This window comes from Triticum dicoccoides, chromosome 7B (genome assembly GCF_002162155.2).
Source record: "Triticum dicoccoides isolate Atlit2015 ecotype Zavitan chromosome 7B, WEW_v2.0, whole genome shotgun sequence".
Classification (NCBI taxonomy): Eukaryota; Viridiplantae; Streptophyta; class Magnoliopsida; order Poales; family Poaceae; genus Triticum; species Triticum dicoccoides.
Genome location: NC_041393.1, coordinates 714,465,212 through 714,479,659, shown reverse-complemented (window position 1 = coordinate 714,479,659; position 14,448 = coordinate 714,465,212). Strand labels below are relative to the sequence as shown.

Below are 14,448 nucleotides of genomic sequence, written 5' to 3'. Positions count from 1 at the left end.
GGGGACCGGGGAGGTCAAGCCGGGGGGGACGGTGGGTCCGGGCCCGGCGGAGATGGGCGGAGAGCGGAGTCAGCGGACGGGGAGCGGGGCGATGAGGGAGGCAGGACGAGCAGACCAACACTCGATATGTCACAGGCTGACTCCGAAGCTGGGGGAGAGGGCGCCACCGGGGGAGCGGCCAGCCTGAGAGCCACCGCGAGGTCAGCGGCAGACACCCTGGTGCGGCCTGACCCGGAGCCGCCGCGGCTTGGGTTGGCGGGCTCGCGAGACGGGGAGCGAGAGTGCTCTGAGAGGTCGTCGTCCTCCTCATGGTCATCGAAGCGGGAGTGGCAGGGACGCCGGTGGTGGGAACCACCGGCATCAGCGGGGCCGCCCCCTGGAGGTTGTCGGCGGAGAGGCGGGGGCGGCCGATGTGGTTCGGAGGCTCGGGGCAGATGGTGAGGTCGTATCCGTCATCGTTGAAGAAGACCCGAAGCGTGGTGTGGAGCTTGGAGGAGTCCAGGCATTTCACCTTGACCCGGACCTCCTCCTCCTTGCGCAGAGAGAGCTCGTCGACCACAACCACCTTGCCCAGGATCTTGGAGATACTGCAAATGACCCGCTCAGACCGGGCCACATCTGGAAGGCCGGCGATGAGGAGCCACACAGTGTCCAGGACCGCCACGGCCTTGGGGTCCCACCTCGGCTCGGAGATGTTCACCACAATCCCGTTGAGGGCCAAGGCGATGTTGTCGCTGCGGGTGCAGAAGCCGATGCTCATGGCGTCGGGGAAGATCACCGAGAAGGCGTTGGCCGCGGTGGAGGTCACCTGCCAGTCCCACTTGCATCTGCAGAGGTGGTTGAGCTCAGCCTCGATCAGCTCTGGAGTGGCGACGCCCTCTCCCACGACCGTCACAAGAGCCAGGAGCGAGGGGGAGGGAGGCGTGAGCTCCGGCACCTCGATGTGGAAGAAGCCCATGTCCTCGATGCCGTGCCCGTACATCATGATCTCCTCCGTAACCGGGCGCGACTCACGCCGGTCCCCTCCCCCGCGGCAGCCGCCCCCCGCCTCCGACTCCACCTTGTGTTTTAAAGCTCAGCAATTCTACTAGTGGACTAGTGGACTAGTGGTATGCCCAGTTGCGGCTGGGATAAGGATCTATTCCTTAGCCACTCACACCATCAACAAAGCCTACTACTACTTCACACATAATCTAACTACAAATAAATCAACAAACGGTCCACGGCAAAACCATAAGCGAGAGGAATGGAATCAATCCATCCATCCGTGGACCTACTTGGTGCATATCTAATCATGCAGATTAGTTAACTTACACTTTCTCCGTGCCTCACCAACGGGCCACGTCAACAGCATTCACTGATCTATAATAATCCTGCATACCTTTGGCAAAGACACAACAGGGATAAGGCCGGCTATTATAACCAGGTAGGCCCTAGCGAAGCCCTGTCACACTAGTGTCAACAATCATCTCACTGTCATAACCAAAACAAACTTCTGAAAACTGTACCATGTTTTGCACCCTCGTCTTACAAACACTCCATCACAAACTGCTGATTAGATTCCAGAGCCACGCTCTTAGTTTCAGCAGGGAACAACCACACGATCGATCCATGTTACACAAACTGGATCCCGGATACAGACAACTACAACATATGAGAGGAAGAACAACGACATCGTCTACATACACATGAGGCGGCCAGCCAACTGTAGATTAAAATCGTCTTCTCGTAGGGGAGGCGACAACATCTGCACACGCCAGGTCCAGGCGACTGAGATCGCAACCTGTTCATCTGACAATGACTCGGATCCATACACTCTGTCCAACACAAGGCAGGAGTCAGTCAGGCGATGCAAAAAGAACTTCCAGCTCAGATTATACACATTCCGTAGTTTAAAAAACAAGCTACTCCATCCGTCCCATAATAGAAGAATGTTTTTGAAACTAGTTTAGTATCAAAAAACGCTCTTATATTATGGGACGGAGGGAGTAAATGGGAAATAGTACAGTGGGGGCCTACATAGTGTAGACAAGGCAGAACATAATTTGTGCCCATTGGTAATGTTGATCGCAGCTGAATTTGAAATTCTCTAACTGTACACTCCACTTTCATGTGTTTAGCACCATAACTTGCACAATGCATGTAGAATAAATAGCCAGGTAGAGGCACGTATAAGCTTAACATATGACACTTCCTAAACAACAGTTAGCCATTTTCAATCGGTGCATAGTCAAATTTTTGTCCATTAGATTCTGATACCCGTTTCTGATAAAAATCTCTGCCATCCATTCTTTTTAGGAACCTTGCCTTTTACATCGTTGATTTCGGGTCTATCATCCTTCATTCCCGAATCACCAAGATGGCTGCTGCGTATATGCTCAACTTCAGCGTGTGAAGCAGCACTCTGAAATCTGTATATGACATGTCTGTCTCCCGGTAAAGAGGAACTTGATGAATGATTTCGAGGCTTCCCCGCAAGTTTTGAGGGGATTCGAGACTGACATCTAGACAGTAGTAAACTATATAAATGGAAGCATGTGCACTCGTTTTCCCCTTATTGATATGAAAATACTTCTGGACTATTTATCAGGCTGATATATTTGTGTATAACATTGGACCGATCTGTAGGTTATTCTTCTTGAAGTAACATCATCAACTTTAGTATTGAACTCCACTAATAGTAATTTCTGTCACTTTCATCTTTTTGGTCAATTCTGTACCAGAATTACTACATTTTGTAAACAAGAATTATGCTACATATGGGCATGCAGTTAGGAACTAGAATTCTAATACTTCAAAATCTTGGCATACTGTTCTATGCAAGTAAAATCTTCAGAGCTGCAGGTGAGTTGTTGCAGCGAGTTATGTTTTGTTTCAAGTGTTCTTTATTGTTTAGGCATATTAAGTTCTACACATGTCGTTCTCATTCCCATTATTTATTTCACTCTCTTCTCTTCGTATATATTCATCAATCTTTTCTATGTCTGTTCATCGACCAAGTCTATATCATCGGTTCTGTATATACATATTTTTCATGGCAGTTTAGAAGTGATACTAACTTTTCTCTTTCTTCAGTCCCTCAGTGTTGTTCGGTCACTAATCTCTGTCCTCAATCTCTTTAGTCTCTCTTTCTTTAGTTTTCGCTCTCTCTTCAATGTTTACTCTGTTTCTTCAGTCGCCTTTTTTATGTCTTATACTTTTTAATTATCTTGTCATCAGTTTCTCATTTGATGTTTTCAGTCTACATTCTTCTTCAGTACGTCTTTTCCCTATGTCATTCTCAGCACTTGTTTAGTCCCAGCTATGGTGGTTATCATTGAGATAAGGGCTGCGTGTTCAGTTGTAATTCTTCGGTTTTGTTCATTCTTTATTGTTTTTCTCATCATTCAGTCTATTTTAACTTTTCTTCATTATCTATTCTTCTATCTCTCTTTCTTGACTGAAAAGATAAATGACCACAACAAGACTTTATTCAGTGTTGGGTAGTTTCCTATCACCTCGAGTTTAGGGACCTTTTTTCACTTGTTGTCTTTCATTATTATATTTTGTCCCTCAATCTTCAGTCTCTTTTTGTTCTCCAGTACACGTCTTCTTCCTATGTCATTCTCAGTTTTTGTTTAATGTTAGCTATTCTGGTTATCACTTAGAGAAAAGGGTGTCCGTTCAATCTTTCATTCAGTCAGTTCGATATAAGGCTCTAGTAAGTTTGTTCATTCTGCAGTTTCTGAGCCACATTTTTTTTTTCAGTTTGAGTAAAACACCAATTACATTCTTACTTCAATAAATGTTTAGTCAAGTTAGTTCTCTGTCATGTTCATGTTTTCATTCCTTTCTACTTCAGTTTTCCTATGGAGAAAGGTGTGACAGCTCCCGGGTGCCTAGGCACCTTCTATGAACAGTAACATAAATAATAGAAAACAAAATAAAAAAATCTGAAACTTTGCAACATCAAAGACAATCAAACTTTGTAGGTTCTTACAAGTTTTGATGCCAAAATATCATGTAGAGAAAGGTGTTCGAACGAGTTTCAGGTTTCAGTGCTAAAAATGCTCAAAACTTTAATCACTGAAATCTTTTTCGTGTGTAGAGCTCCGCGAATGGTTTTTGGGCATGAAAACTTGCAAGTGCCTACAAAGTTTAATCATCTTTGATGTTGCAAAGTTTCAGATTTTTTTATTTTTTTCTATTTGTTTTGATTTTACGGTTCATAGAGGGTGCCTAGGCCCCGGGAGCTGAAAAACATGTCCCTTGTGCCGCGCCGCCAGCGCCACCGTACTCTGGTTTCTGATGGGCTTGCACAACACGCCTGGATCAGGGATATCCATGGCACTTTGGGACCCATCAACGTGGTAGAATACATCGATCTTTGGCGGAGTCTTCAGGGCATCCAACTCAACCATGCCCCGGACCAGATCAGCTGGAAATGGACTGCCAATGGCATCTACACCGCCAAATCCTGCTACAAGGTGCTCTTCATTGGATCGACCTCACTGCCTGCTTGGCGTTAGAACTGGATGGGTTGGGCTCCCTGTACCAACAAGTTCTTCCTTTGGCTGGCTTCTCTCGATCGTTGTTGGACTGTGGAGCGCTGAGGGCGGCACGGCCTCACGCATGACCCTGAATGCACCTTCTGCTCACAGGAGCTCGAGACCATCGACTATCTTCTCGCCGGTTATGTTTTCTCGCGGATCAGTTGGCACGAGATTCTTTCTTGGTGCTGACTTGCTACCGCCCCACCCCCGCCCCCCATGGACGATTCAACGAACTTCTTTGCTTGGTGGGTTCAGGCTGCGTCGACATCCCCGAACAGCTTGAGGAAGGGCTCAACTCCATCATCGTGCTCACCTCGTGGGCTATCTAGAAGCACCGGAACGCGGCTATTGTCGATGGCATCCGCCCATCCACTGACGACCTTGTTCGCTTGATCAAGGACGACGCGTGCCGTTGGGCGAAGGCCGGAGACAGAGGACTAGATAGAATTATACATGTAACCTGAACGTACCCTCTCGGTTTTGTGCATGCTCACGAGGGCTGCATTATGTACTTCTCTATCTACCTACCTATCAATGAAATGATACGCTGCTCAGCGTATTCACGAAAAAAAATTGCACACTTACGACAACACTTTATATAGTACTTATCATCTACTACCTCTGTTCACTAATGTAAGAGGGTGTAGCATTTTTCGGCGGCCGAGATTGAGTATGCATGTTCAGTCCTTCAGTTAGTTTTTGTTCTAGGAATTCTTCAGTCGTCATTAATTTTTCTTTTCATTCTTCATCATCCCTGGATGTTTTTTATTATCTTTATTCAGTTCTTGTGTTTTTTCTCGTTAACAAAGGTATTTTGTCATCCACACTTGATGATGGATATCGACAGACCCTGCCCCATAGGGAGAGGCTGGGGGAATCAGAAAAGACTTCTCTCTGTCGAGAAGTATTAAAACATCATTTTATTGGCTGTGCATTCTTTATCTTCGCCTATCTACGTATTTTTGTTTCATGTAACTGGCTAAGTTTATACTTATTATTCCTTGATTAAATCATAAACAAGAATATATTGTATATTTAGAGGAGTTCTAAATTACATCCATGTGTTCATATAGCACAATTCAGATTTCATCTTTTTCTTCAGTTGAACGCTGTTTTAGATGAACTTGGTTTTTGCTACATTCTAATTTCAGGTGCTTCAAGAAAGGATGGCAAAGAGTTGTGTCAAGGGCTGATGTAAGATCAGGCTGCTCGTGCTTGCAACCTTCCATTAAAACGAATGCCATTTTGTTATCTCACTCATATTGTGTCATCTGCTAGCAATTGTTTTAGGAAAAAATTTGTTTGTAGCACACTGAAGTCTGTCATGCATATTTTCCATTCGCCGAGCCTGCATTTTTGTGTTATTTTGTTTTGCATCACACCTTGGAATGAAGAATTTAGCTGGAGTCTCCCCATCCACTTTTTTGTTACTTTAGGCATTCTACTACCAAGTCGGCTTTTGTTGGAGACTTGGAGGCAGCTTAGTCTACTTGAAATGCGAAACAAAGAAAAACCTGGACAGCCCAAATTTTGTTTGTTTTAGTTTAGCAATGCCCAAACCAGTTAAGGTATATGGAGTCGTTAGGGGGGAGGAGTGGCGGACCACGTTGTTGGAAATTACAAAGCATTTTCGCTGCCAAAACAAACATCCCATGGTCAACGCCGCAAACCATGGTGTCGAGCTATTAGAGGTCAACACTACAGTCCATGGCGCTGAGCTCATGATTGGGGTCAATGCAATGGACTATGTCTTTGAGTTCTAACAGCTCCATGACGTTGACCCTGGAAACTTCGTTTTGATCACGAAAACGGTAAAATTTTCCAATCCTGAGGTATGTGGCGCAAGGAAGTTCAATGCCAGAGAGGTTTGTGTTCAGAAAAAGGGTTAGATTTGGTTTAAGTTTGTGAGATGGGCCAAGGAGAATCAATTTTGTCATTTCTCACCCCTTGGCCAGCGTTGCTTCTGCGCTGCCTCACTGCCCCGGCCATCTCTCTAAATCCTGCTGGAGGTGGTGGGGCGAGGCTCGTCTCGCCTGACTTATCTCCGCCGTGGCAGGCCGGGGTGTCGTCGGCCCGGGCTTGATCTGACCAACCACTGTCATTCTGCTTCTCCTTGTTTTCTTTTCTGTCTTGTGTCATAGTCTTTGTTACCGCAGTTGTCGTGGCGGCGCCATGAGACACTCGTTGACGGAGTTATTGCTAGCTGTGGTTGCTGGCGTGGATACTGCAGAGATAAGGCAGACGCGGCAATTCTCGTGGAGATGGGAGAAGACAAGGAGACATTACTGGCAAGTTCGTGGCGAGGCCCCATATTTGATGGCTGCAGCGATTTTTTGGCATGTGAACCGCCACGCGACACAGAGATTAATGTTTTTATATTTGTCATGCATATGAAGGGTAGACTCCGAATACGCGGGTGAAATGTTCAAACTATTATCAAAAAGGAAGAAAAAGAAACAGTGTCCCGCCTATATATATAACGGATGTTGTGAGGCGGATTCAAATGAAGCGGCCATACAGACCATAGCAGTTAAGCATATTTATTTCGAAACAGTGTCGAAGATAATATCATAGATGTGAACATGAACACTTCTTCTTCTATTTATAAAAAAGGCAACAAGATGAGATGTGCTTGAATGGCATGCATTTTCTTGAGGTGAGTGAAACAGTTGAAAGGTAAACCGCATCTATCAATCCTTCTACACCTTGACCACAAAATATTCCTCGAAAATAATTGTTGATTTCATAAGGCCTAATTAATGTTATAGTGGATGCATAAGCTATGACAAAGATCTTTTCTCTTGTCTGAGTCTCTGAAAACACGACAATTTACTTCTAAAAAAACACAGCAATTTGAACAAACAAACACGACAACAAATCACAATTATGTGCCCGTGCTTGATTAGCTTCTCCACAAGTACAATATAAATAACCACTAGACAAACAACCAACTGCAGTAATGAACAAGCTGGGAGATAACCATGAAGGGAATGATATAATATAACTAGGATGCAATAAAAAACTTACCAGTTCATATTGTTGGTGAAGACAATAACGACGGCGGGAAGTTGGTATATATGTGCGCTTTAGAACCACCAAACATGGAAGGTTCAATAAACATCCTCTCAAGCTGCATTGTCTTGACATCCAGTGAGACAAATTCTATCTTTGATGGGGCCCGTGATAAGCCTACGTACGGCCTAGCTTCCGTCCTTAATAGGATCAAGTAATTCTGTGTTGCATAGTTTGTGAAATAATACCGATGCCCATAACCTAGTGAGACTTTCTTCGGCTGGCCAGAACTCTCACCTTTGTTTTGCCCAACCATATAATTAAGAACAGATTCACCACCTTCATCTCCATCATGGATGCTAAACATCCCAAACCTGCCTTCCCCTGCATCGACAATAGCTAATTTTAAATGGCCCCATTCTCCAGGTGGGAAATCTGCAATGGAGAGCTCCATAGTACTAGTGTCCAGCACGAGCAACTTGTTCTGGTTCAACGGCGAGTCCCAGTAGATGCAGCCACCTGCGAAATGGGGCCTGAGAAAATAGAACGGGTCACTGAGAACGGCTATATCCCTCCAGTCCTGGGACGATGAGGCGGCTAGCCATTCCCCGGTGCTCGAAGAGAAGACGAGGACGGTCAGATTATTTCCGCAACGTGCCATCCAGATCACTCTGAACTCAGTCTCTTCAGCCTTGTTGGGTGAAATGAGGTAGGGCACACAGAAGCGCCCGAAACAATTGGTGACCGAGTTCTCCACCGATGCCACCAGATCTTCAGGCACTGGGGGGAGCAAGATGTACCGCCGGTGCAAGGGATCGCACACCACGAGCTCCGTGAAGATCGGGGGCTCCTCCTCCTTTTCGGGCTTGCGAGCGAGAAGGACGCGGCCATCGCGGCTGTCACGGACGCCCCATCTGCAGTAGGAGGGGAGGAAGGAGAAGCTGAAGTCAGCGGCTAGGGCGAGCGCACGGGCGGCAGGCGCAGCGGGGTGAGGCGGCGGAGCGGGATGGAACTGGCGATCTGCGAAGAAGCCGAGGACTGGTGGTGCGTGGAGGCGGCCGAAGCGGCGGAGGAAGGAGCCGTCGGTGACGACTCCGCGGAACGTGACGCAGGCGGCGGAGGTGCGAGCGATGTCTTCTGGGGTGGGCAGCCGGACGAATATCTTCTCCAAGAGGTCGCCGGGTATGTCCGACAAAGTTTTCTGTCTGGTCTCCATTGGGAAGAGGAGGCCGGGCGAGGGGAGAGCCGGCCGGCGGGGGAGCCAGCCGCCGGAAACCCTCGACGACGACGACGGCTCGACCAGATGGGATCGGGAGTGTTGTGTGCTGCTGGAGTTCAGTTGAGCGATTTTTTGTGCTTCCATCTCTGGATCTCTGGGTCTTAGAACGGCAAGAATGCGTAGCGGGCCATCTCTGGGCCCATTCGGGGCCGTCCTTCGTGCCATTTTTTGTTTTGTTCAAACTGCTAGAGTGCCAATTTGGACAGCATTTAGATTCAGACTTTTATGAGCTCACGAAAATAGATTCACGGCAGTGGTGTCAGAGGCAGGTGGCGAGCAGCATTACTCTGTAGGAACAGAGCCCTGGGAGATGGAGCTCCCAACGGCTCCTGTACGGACAGGCGTTGCGAGCGTCTCTGGCGATGGTGGCGTCGGTGGCGGTGTCTCGGCGCAGGGCGGCGGTGCTCAGGCCCCGGCGGAGGACCCGGCGGCTGGCTGGGCGGCGGCTCGCGCCCCAGTCCCCAGGCGGACGGCTGCGCCCCCCCTGGGCGCCGCCGGGTGGTCGGGAAGCCGCTTTTGGGCGTTGGCGGAGGACGATTCGGACAGCGACGAGGAGGCGGAGTTAGGCGACGCGGTGGCGCTGGGGGCAGGTGGCCGTCCGGCCTGCTCCCTTGGCGACTTCGTGGCGCGGGCAGAGGAGCTCGGGGGCTCCCTCAAGGCCGGGCGCCGTCGTGCGTTTGTGCCCGGGGGCCGTGGCTCGCGGCGGGTCGTTGCGGCTGCGCCCAGAGCGGCTCGCTTGGTGTGGCGCCGCGAGGGTCGCGACAACCTTGCTGCGCCAGACGCGGGGCTGCTCCTGCAGCTCGCGGCAGACCAGCTGTGCCCGGCGCCGGCGTCCCCCACGGCGGCGCCGGCAGCGCGGATGACGCTGGGCGTGGTCAACCCTAGGGCTGGGGCGGACCAGCCAGCGGTCCAGTCGGGCCAGCCCACACGGGTGGTGGACGGCCCAAATGCGGTGGTGGTGCGGACTGGGGCCCAGTCCCCTGACGCGCGCGTGGAGCAGGGAAACGTTCCTGCCCCCAGGACCCAGCCCGACCCACAGGGGGCGATCCAGCCCAACCAGCCCAGCCCAGAGAGGGCACATAAATGGCTCTGGATCCCCCGCGGAACCCTAAATCCCTCGCTAGGTTTTCCAGCCACCGCTGCGGAGGTGCCGCGCTTCGGTCGTCTCGCCCGATTCCTCTCACCCACTCCACTCCCCTCCCCACTGCGGCGCACCTTTGCTGAAGTAGTGGCGATGGGCTCCAAGCAAGATCGCCGGGGGGAAAAGCCTCCCATGGAGCAGCCGTGGGACCGCAACCGTGGTCGCGCCGACGACGAGGGGGGTTGGGGACCACCGCCTGCGTGGTGGCTCAAGGAACAGGAAAGGAAGATAAAGAAGAAGGCGGAGCACAAGCAGCGCGGCCTCGAGCTCAAGCGCAAGGGGATGCAACCAGCGCCGGGCGGCGACCGGGGCGGCGACTCCCACGCGAAGAAGAAATCCAAGCCTGCGGGGGCGGCGGCCTCCAAGCTGCCCCTCCCGCCCAGAGCTGAGGTGCCGGACTCATCCAAGGGCACGGAGGCGGACGGACCTGAATGCTTCCGATGCGGGCGCACGGGCCATTTTCAGAACTTTTGCACCTTCAAGCCTCTGTGCGTGGTGTGCACCAAGAAGGGGCACACGTCTGCGCAGTGCCCGACCCGGGGCAAGCCTCTGCTCCTCCAAACCATGGGACACGCCATCTCCGGCGAGGGCTTCTTCTGCCTCCAGTACCCGGATGATTCGCGGGAGGAGCCGCAGATCCAGCTGGGGGCCAACGCGGCTGTGCTCTCCATGCCTTCTGGCGCGCTCACCCAAGAGATTCTACAAGTGGAGCTGCCACACCTCTTCGAGGGCGAATGGGACTGGCAGATCTCCGCAATGGAGGGAGGGGCGTTCTCGGTGGTCTTCCCAGATCTGGTGATGCTCCGGATGGCAACAAGGAGCGGCAAGCTGTTCCTCTCCCTCAACAACCTCATGGTGGACATCCGCGACGCCTCCTCGAAGCCCCCAAAGGAATGGCGATGCCAGAGGTGTGGGTCAAGCTGGGAGGAATCCCTCCCAAGCACCGGCGCTCCGACCTGCTCATGGCGGCCATCGTCATGCTTGGCCGTCCCCAGCTGGTGGATGAGGAGTCCCTCACTCGTCCGGGGCCAGTCCGTATGCGTTTCGCATGCCGCACCCCCCGCAAGCTGCGTGGTCTGGTCCAGATCTGGTTCAATGGCGAGGGCTTCAACATCACCATCGAGCCCGAACTTCCCCCGGAGCAACTCACGGCACCTGCCCTGCCTTCTCCACACCCGCCTTCTCCAACTGACCAAGACAGGGGTGTGGAGGGGCCCGACGGCAATCTGGGCGGCGACAAGGAGGCGGATGCAAGCATGGAGGATGATTCCATCGATACGACGGCTTGGGAGAAGCTGGGCATCTCTGACAAGGGCGGGGCGACTAACAGGGCGCCGATGCCTCCGATGGAGCCGCCGCTGACAGGGGGGTCCATGGAGCTGGATCTCCCCATCCCCAACCAGTATGGCTCCAACCTGGGCTCGGTCACGTCCCCCCCGGTGCGGGCGGTGGCGGAGCCTGGTGCGGGCCAGATGGAGGAACCGCTGGGGGAGGCGCGCACTCCTATTGCGGTGTCCATGGAGTCGCAGCCGCTTGCCTCACGCTCTCCATCCCAGGGGGGCGCAGCTCCAACAAGCTCGGGGCGGTGAAGCAGCTCAAGAAGGTGGCCGTGCGCAAGGTTAGCGCGGAGGCCATTCGTGTGGCGGAGCTCCAGGGTGCGCCGGTGACCCCCCGGCAGGCGGTGATGGCGCTGGCTATGCCCACCTCCGCTCCGATCGCGCTGGAGGCGGACAAGACGGTGCCTGTCCCGAAGGCCAAGCGTTCCAAGACCGTCGTGGACGGGCAGGTGGCTCATGTGCGGGTCAGCGCGCGGGCTAAGGGCGCTAAAGGAAACATGCCTTCGCTCCAACGCGCCCAACTCCTCCAAGCACAGAAGAATCTGGAAACCTCAGGTAATCCATTGCCCCGCTTCTCGATTTTGGATTCTTTCTCGGACGAGCACCTAGGCGACGTGTTGGTGGAGAGTGGAGTTGAACCAATCGGGGAGGGCGGGGTTAGCGAGCTAATCTCGCTGGTGCGCGCTAAGGAACTGGCTCAGGCGGCACTCGTAGCGGCGGCTGCTCAACACGCGGAGCGTATGGCTGTCGAGGAGGATCCCTCGACGTAGCTAAGTCTCCGGCCCGAAGGGGAGACAGCAACAGGGGTTGCTGCTCCTCCCTCGCCTCGCTGCGGCAAGGCGAGGCGCGTGGCCAAGGCGATCACCTCTAGGGGGATCCGCCTGCGAAACCGCGTCATCTAGATGCGGATGCTCATTTGGAACATCCGTGGCTTCGGCCACTCGGGGCGGCGCACCCAACTCCGCGACTACATCAGGAAAGAAGGGATAGATATAGTAGGGCTCCAGGAAACTATTAAAACTGATTTTCGTCACCAAGACCTCGTAGCCATAGACCCTTTGGAGCGTTTCATTTGGCAACATAGCCCGGCTAATGGGCATTCGGGTGGCATGCTGCTTGGCTTTTGCAGTGCCATATATGAGGTGCTGTCCTGGGAGGTAGGCACCTTCTTCATTGCAGCCAATATTCGCGTGAGAGCTTCGCTACGCGAGCTCGTGATCCTGCAAGTCTATGGACCAGTAGATCACTCACGTTCGGCAGAGTTTCTGGGAGAACTCGAAGCCAAGGTGCTGGCAGTTGCCGCATCCCAGGTCCCGCTCCTAGTGGGTGGAGATTTTAACCTCATCCGATCGAACGCGGACAAAAACAATGACAACATCAACTGGTCAAGGGTGACCATGTTCAACAGCGCAATTGCGTCAATGTCACTTAGGGAAGTGGCAAGAACGGGGGCAAGATACACTTGGACCAACAAACAACTAGCCCCGGTGAGATCCGTCTTGGATCGCGCCTTCATGTCTCCGGAATGGGAAGTGGTGTTCCCATTATGCTCGCTCCTTGCTGAAACAAGGATCGGCTCGGACCATGTTCCACTCATCTTATCTTCAGGGGAAGATCAGGTACGTCGCAGCCCGCGTTTCTTTTTCGAAACAGCGTGGTTCGAGGCCCTTGATTTCGACAACATCTTTCGGGAAAGATGGTTGAGAAGTGTTCAAGCCACGGGCCAGCAGCGCGGCCCTATGGAGTTTTGGACAGCGGTGGGGGGACGCTTTGCGTGCAAGCCTCAAGGGATGGGGCGCGAATCAGGGACGAGACGAGAAAGTTTTGAGGGCGAGACTTCTCGATGAGATCGCAATCCTCGACACTCAAGCAGACTCGCGTCCATTCTCGGAGCATGAATGGGCGCATCGATACGCCTTGGAAGGGCAAGTCGAGGAGTTGCTCCGATCCGAGGAGGAATACTGGAGGCGCCGAGGAGGACTTAAGTGGACGCTCAAGGGAGATGCGAACACTGGCTACTTCCACGCGTACGCGAATGGACGTCGCAGGAAATGCCTAATCCTGAGGTTGCAGACAGAGTAGGGGCTCCTTCTCCAGCAACCAGCGATTAGCAAACACATCTACGACTTTTACATAAGCCTGATGGGGACCGACGAGCCTCAGCGCGCCAGGCTGAGCGAGGACGCCTGGCTGCCAGCTCAAAAGGTCTTGGAGTCGGAGAACGAAGAGCTGGGGCTCGCGTTTCTCCCCAAGGAGATTGACGAGGCTCTCCAAAGCATGAAAACTGACACGGCACCGGGGCCTGATGGGTGGCCGGTGGCGATGTTTAAACACTTTTGGCCACTGTTGCGCGAACCCATCTTCGCGTTGTGCAATGGCTTCATGCGCGGTTTTGTGGACATTGCTAGGTTAAACTTCGGAGTGCTCTCCCTAATTCCGAAAGTACCGGGTGCGGATAATATCCGCCAGTACAGACCAATAGCGCTCATTAATGTGCCTTTCAAAATTTGCGCCAAGGGTTGTGCCACGCGGCTTACTCGGATCGCACACCGCACAATCAGCCGTTCCCAATCTGCCTTTATCCGCGGTAGGAACATTTTGGAGGGACCATTAGCGTTGCAAGAGACCCTCCACGAACTTAGGCGCACGCGCGAACCGGCGATTTTACTTAAATTAGACTTCGAAAAAGCTTACGACCGCGTCAACTGGGATTTCCTCAGACAAATCCTATTGAGCCGAGGCTTCTCGCCGGTGTGGGTGCACAGAATCATGCAGTTGGTCTCGGGGGGCCAAACTGCGGTCTCGGTGAACGGAGAGGTAGGGCACTTCTTTCGGAACAAGCGCGGCCTTCGCCAGGGTGATCCCATTTCACCGCCCTTGTTCAACTTCGTGGCAGATGCACTTGCGACCTTGCTCCGGAAAGCAACGGAAGCAGGCCACATCAAAGGGGTGTTGGGGCACCTCATCCCAGGGGGGATATCGCACCTGCAATACGCTGACGACACGCTACTGCTGTTCCAACCGGACCTGCACAGCGTGGCCACGATCAAAGCCCTGTTGATTAGCTTTGAACTTATGTCGGGGCTCAAGATCAACTTCCACAAATGCGAAGTGATGCCCATGGGACTCGAGCCGTCCGACAGTAGG

General features: G+C 52.5%; 1 long non-coding RNA gene across 1 annotated transcript; it reads right to left on the bottom strand.

Moving 5' to 3' along the window:
* Positions 1 to 1,456: 1,456 nt before the first annotated feature.
* On the bottom strand, positions 1,457 to 8,299 carry LOC119335845. Its single transcript, XR_005162080.1, has 2 exons — positions 7,560 to 8,299; positions 1,457 to 1,817 (listed from the first exon to the last, which is right to left on the bottom strand). It is a non-coding gene; the product is annotated as an uncharacterized LOC119335845 (long non-coding RNA).
* Positions 8,300 to 14,448: the final 6,149 nt, after the last annotated feature.